This window comes from Bos javanicus, chromosome 3 (genome assembly GCF_032452875.1).
Source record: "Bos javanicus breed banteng chromosome 3, ARS-OSU_banteng_1.0, whole genome shotgun sequence".
Taxonomy (NCBI): Eukaryota; Metazoa; Chordata; class Mammalia; order Artiodactyla; family Bovidae; genus Bos; species Bos javanicus.
The window spans coordinates 105,682,752-105,688,751 of NC_083870.1; positions in this window are offsets into that span (position 1 = coordinate 105,682,752).

Below are 6,000 nucleotides of genomic sequence, written 5' to 3' on the forward strand. Positions count from 1 at the left end.
CAGGGTCCCGCCCGCTGAGGGTGGCAGTGTCCCGGGGTGTGCCCCGTCGGCTGTGCCCGGTGCGCGTGGTGAGAGGTGTGTTAAGCGTGCCCGCGCAGTGTGTGGCGGGGCGCGCTCCTGCCTGGACGGCCTGCGCGCGTAGCACTGTGGGGCTCAGGTGTGTCTGCTTTCCCTCTCACCCACCGCACCTCTGCCCTTCCCTTCTTTAGGCTGCGGGAAGAGCCCCGCTTAGGCCACGCTGCTCCCAAAGTCTCCTCGGATCAGAGGGGCCTGCTCCGCACCAAGCCAGTCTGAAGCGCAACCTTGCCTCTCCTCCGGGTCAGGGCACGGTTCAGGGCACACGGGTGCTAGGAGGTGGGCTCTGAACCTGCACGGAGGCCAGACGGTCTCCCCCCGACCCCCTCGCAAAGGTTTACAGAATCCAACCCCAAAACTGCGAGACTTTTCCCCGCTAGAAAGTTCTTGGTGCCTGACCTACTCTGTCTAGCTTCGGGGGAGGCCCTTTCGTTCCTGTTAGCCCGCCTCGGTCCCGCCCGCGGTGGTCCTTTGTGTTTCCCCATCCTCCTTCCCTCTTCCCCCGACCAAAGCTTCGGCCCCACCAGCCGCTCCCTCCGCCGGCCCTGCCCCAGGGTGAAGCGCTTCCGCAGCAAACTCTTCCCGGTTCCTCCGGGAGGATCTCGGGGGACGGAGCCGAGCGGGAGGGGCGGCAGAGGGGGCGGGAAGGAGAGCTCGATTCTCAGCTGTCAGCAAAGGCAGCATTGATCTGCTGAGCACCAGTGGGGGAAGGAGAGAGAGGGAGAGAGACAGAGCTGCTGGCGGGCAAGGAGGGGGCTGCAGAGAACTGGGGGTCCCCGACTGGGCTTGGCAGTCGGCTTGCACCCCTTCCCCAACAGTGACCGTTTTCCCTCTGCAAGACAGGGGCTGCCTTTGGGGGTCTAACCTGAATCTCTCTGGCTGTCCCTGGGGCCAGAGCCTGGTGCCCCCGGGGCAGGTTATGCCTCCTCCTGCCTGGTAGCTGGGAAAGGTTTCTGGACCCCAGGGCCCAGCTATGGCTGCACTGCTAAAGCTAGGTTAACCCCTCCTCTCTCCATGAGCTGAAGCTAGCATCCCTTAGATATGCAGCACTACCTTTACAGTCACTAGGGGACCTGACTGTGCTTCCCCAATCAGGGGCCCTGGGGGTAAGACTAAGGTCTGGGGACTTGAATGGTGGGAAGGAAGGCAGTTTTAAGGGATCTAGGGGGTTTCCTGGGGTCTTTTTGAGGCTCTTCTTCTGTGGCAGAAATGGCACTTGAACACACGCTCATCAAACCCCTTCCTTTGTGCTTCCCCGTGGCTCAGGTGGTAAAGAATCCACCCACAATGCGGGAGACCTGGGTTCGATCCCTGGGTTGGGAAGATCCCCTGGAGAAGGGAAAGACTACCCACTCCAGTATTCCAGCCTGGAGAATTCCATGGACTGTATAGTCCATGGGGTTGCAAAGAGTCAGACACAACTGAGCGACTTTCACTTCACTTCTTCCTCAACATCCAGAAGAGCTGAAATTGAGTCTGTTTTGGGAAAGCCGAGCATCAAGTGTGGCATCACCTCTGGATGCCACAGCTTTCTTCCAATTTGTGAGGAGCCCTGTCGGGAGAGGGTCTCCCATCCTCTCCCAACTCCAGCTCCAGATGAGCCTCTCAGAGGCAGCAAGAGGAAGAAAGAGACTGTGACTGTAGCTAGACGGATGGAAGTTAGATCTCAGGAAGAAGTTTCTTGGGGCCCAGAGGCCTGTGTCTCCTGCAGAAGCACATGTAGGGGGACAGGCCCACCGCTTTTTAAAGTGCAGAGTCATGTGAGAGTTTCCTGGTGGCCTAGTGGTTAGGATTTTGGACTTTTACTGTCATGGCCCGGTTCAGTCCCTGGTTGGGGAAGTGAGATCCCACATGCTGTGTGGCAAGGACAAATAATAATATTAATAAATAAAGTGGAGAGTCCTGGAACTTTTCCTAAGGAGTGGGGGATGGGGATGATGGTTCTAGGAGGACGTAAGGAAAGCTTAGTGTGTGTGTGTATGTGTGTGTGCACGCATGCATGTGTATGATCACCCACACATGGGAAAGTGAAGGAGGCAGAGGAGACAGTCCACTGCAGAGAGGACAGGTGGTCACTCTGAGGGTCACCCAGTGGCCTTCCTGCCCCATCCGGATTCCAGGACATGAGTATGACCGGAAGGAGGGCCTTTCCCCAGCGCAGCCTTTAGTGACTAAGACACTTTTCTGAGCCCACAGCTGTCTCAGGCGCGCTCAGTCAGCCTCCTGCTGGAGGTGAGGGAGGGGGGCAGGCTGTGGTTTCCCACCCTCCTCCCGCCCTCTCTCCCACCTGCTCCCTTCACCCCACCCTCAGCAGCTTCCTTCCCACTCACCCCCCGAAATCCCCACATCTCTTCCCAGTAACACTGCCCAGAAGACATTCTGCTCTGCCCTGACTCGCTCACTGTCCCACCTGGGCAAGTCCATGCCTGGCTCTGGGCTTCAGGTTCCCCAACTGTCCACAAGAAGGGGCAGGGCTCCAGGATCTTCTGTAATTCATCATTGTCACTTTCATCCATCAATGGAGCAAGTATTGATTGAGAGGAAGGGTGGGCAGGGAGAGAGCTCCCATTTGCTGAGCACCAACTGTGCCAGGCCCTGCTTCTGCTGGGACCAGAGCAGCCCTTTGCGTGTAAGAAAGCTGAGGCACAGAGAGGTGCAGGGACTCACCTAAGGATACACAGCCAGTGTCCAGAACTGCCTGTGACCTGTTCTCACCCCTGGCCGGCACCACACACTGTGCCCTGGGTACTGAGATCAGTGCTGAGGGGAACCATAGATGCCCCAATCTCTGTTCTTTAGGACTTATTTCTGCCAGGGGTTGAGACTCCCAGGTCTGAAAAGGTTGCAGTCTAGAAGTGGTAGGGACCTTCATTACGGGGCCAGGTTCAAGCCTGTCCTTGACTGACAACTTCAGGTCAACCCAAGGGTGCAGATTCCTTTCTGGAGTAGGAAGAGGGTTTTAAGCCAGTGGGTCTCAGGCTTTATTAACAATAGAATCCTTTTTTACAGACAGAATCTTAAAGTAGCACCCCAGTGGGTAAAGAGCATTGAAGCAGAGGTGCTTGGGTTGAGTCGGGGTGAAGGGGGTCGAGGTCGCACCCACCAGACCTCCTCCTCTTCTCTCTCCACACCCCAGAAACGATCTGAGTTTTCTTATATATCTAAGTGTTGCCAGAAGTCAGATAAGGAGTGGTGTCCACTGGCAGTGGCAGAGTTGGAACCTTCTTGGGGATGGGGTTGGGAGGACCTGGAGAGGTGCTGAGAAGTGCAACAAGTAATGCCTGCAGGTCGCATGAAGGAGGCCCAGAACTTCATGTAGGATGCCTTACCTGTATCGTCTGTTTCAGCACCCCAGCAGCCTCTGAGGTAATACTATTCACACCCCCATTTTACAGACAAGGAGACTGAGACTCGGTGAAGAGTCTTGCCTAGTAAATACCCCTGTGCTGTAGTGAATGTGTGTGTAGGTGAGGGGTGGAATGGGAAAGGGGAGGATTTACAGAACATGGGGAGGAAGAGCAAGCTTGATGAGGGGGACACAAGGGACCTTGGAATGGGGGCTGAAGGGTCCGATTCGGCCTGATAGGAAACAGGGAGCCTGGCGGGGGCTGAGCCTAGGCATGCCGCAGAGGCTGGAGCTCTGTAGGAGAGAGCTCAGGAAGGGGAGTTGGAGGCACAGTACTGAGAGAGGTTGGCAGTGGGGGGCTGTGGGGAGCGGTAGAAAGAGCGCTGAGCAACAGGTCAAGTCTGGGCTTCCTGATTCTGCCTGTGGACTAGCTGGTGCCCTGGGGCACTTCACCTCTGCCCCAGTTTCTCTGGCTATCAGGAGGACTAAATGCAACAATACATGAAAAAGTCACAGCTGTGCAGGGAGCTGCACAAATGTGAACCACCGATCTTACCGTTTTTCAGGCATGTGTTCGGATGGGGCCAGGAGATGCTGTGAGAATTCCCTCCTCCTAGCAGCCCTTCTCCTCGTGGGAAGTCTTTCCAGTAGGAATGGAGGGTTCTCAGGGGGTGACCCTATTGACCTCCAGGGATCCACCTCCACTGACAGTGGGAGGAGGAAGTGAGAGAAAGATCAAGCCTGCTTCCTTTTCCCAGAGAGGACAAGAGACTGAGGCCACCTGGCAGGTAGAGGTGCTGGAGGGATCTGGGGAGTTTCTCTCCCAGCTCTGGGTGTGCCACTGAGCTGTCCCTGGCCCAGACCCCGCTGGTCTCCTGGGCCAGTCAGCTCAGAGCCACAGGAAGTGGGGAGGGAGCAGTGTCACTGAGCTCAGCGAAAGTGAACCCCCATTGATCCTCAGGGCTGGGGGGGGCCCGCCAGGAGGAGACACTGAGGGTGAGGGGGTGTGGGAATGAAGGTCAAAGCCATCTCTCCTTGTGCTACTTCTCCTCGGCCTTCAGGATTTTTCCTCCGTGACCCCAACTCCTAGAAGACCATGCAGAGGACAACACCACCGTAGCCCTGTGGGCAGGCTCCGTGTTCTTAGTGAGAGCCACTGGGACAGTGGAATTCATTGGAAAATGAGGGGGAAGGATTTTTATGAGTTGCTGAGAATGCAGTGGGGAAAGCTTTCCTTCTCTCCTCTCCCATGGTCAGGAAACTTGAAGGAGGATTTAGGGAGGAAGAGGACGTGAACAGTAGGGATGGCAGATGGAGTGTCAGGGAAGGGGGCTCCAAAAAGGGATGAGACTGGGTGAGAGATGTAGAGGTTCAGAGAGGAGAATGGGGGCTCAGTGATAGGGATGGGAGGCCTAGAGAGGGCTTGATTGGTCAAACTTGATGGAACACTTTATTAAAGTCCCTCCCCCTTAAAGAAGCAGATGTACAAGATTAATGCTGGATAACTAAAAACAAAAACACATATCCATGTTTAAAAGCAAAAATGCGAAATCTCTAAGGCCAGTAAATGAGAGGAGAGTCCAGTGGTGAGCAGGAGTTGAAGCTGTAATCCCTCCGAGGAGGGATTCTGCATTGCAATGGGGTGGGACGCACACCTGTAGACCCCACTAGAGTCAGGCTCCGCACTTAGTGCTTGGCCTGGGGAAGTGCTGCCTGCCATAAACAGGACTAAATTATCTCTGCCTGTTAACCACCTGACCTAGCTTTGGGAAGAAAGAATGCCCATAGGATTAGGATACCTTAAGCCCATCCACATGGATATGGACTCAGGATCTGATATTCATGCCATGCAAAAATCCAAAAAGACACATATAAGAACTAGTTTGGGGCTAGTGTACTTCTACAAGGCTTGGGCAGATACAGCTGAGAGGTCATACCATAGTGAAAGTGAAAGAGGCTCAGTCGTATCTGACTCTTTGCAACCCCATGGAATTCTCCAGGCCAGAATACTGAAGTGGGTAGCTTTTCTCTTCTCCAGGGGATCTTCCCAACCCAGGGATTGAACCCAGGTCTCCTGCATTGCAGGCGGATTCTTTACCAGCTGAGCCACAAGGGATATCATAGAGTGGCCTCCAAATCCCAGGGTACGGTCAGGAAAATGTGCTGAAAATAGCTATCTCAAGGATAAACCACAGCATAAAAGAAATACACTGTCTTGAGAGACACCTCTCTCATGGGAGGATTCATATTTAAAGACCTAGACATAATGGAACAATCTGAAAGGAAGTTTAATATAGTTAAGATCGTTAAGAAGATAAAGGAAGGAATAGCATCCATAAAATAAGAATAGGAAGATATCAGACAGAAACATGTAGCAGTTATGAATAGTTATCTATAAATTTTAGAAATGAATTAATTTCACCAACACTCAGTAGATGGGTTAGTAGAGTAAATACAGCTGAAGAGAGAATAAGTGAATTAGAAGCTAGAACTGAAGAAATCCTCCAGAATGAAGCACAGAACGATAAAACAATTAGACATATGAAAGAAATGAGACAAAATTGAATGAGAAACCCTAG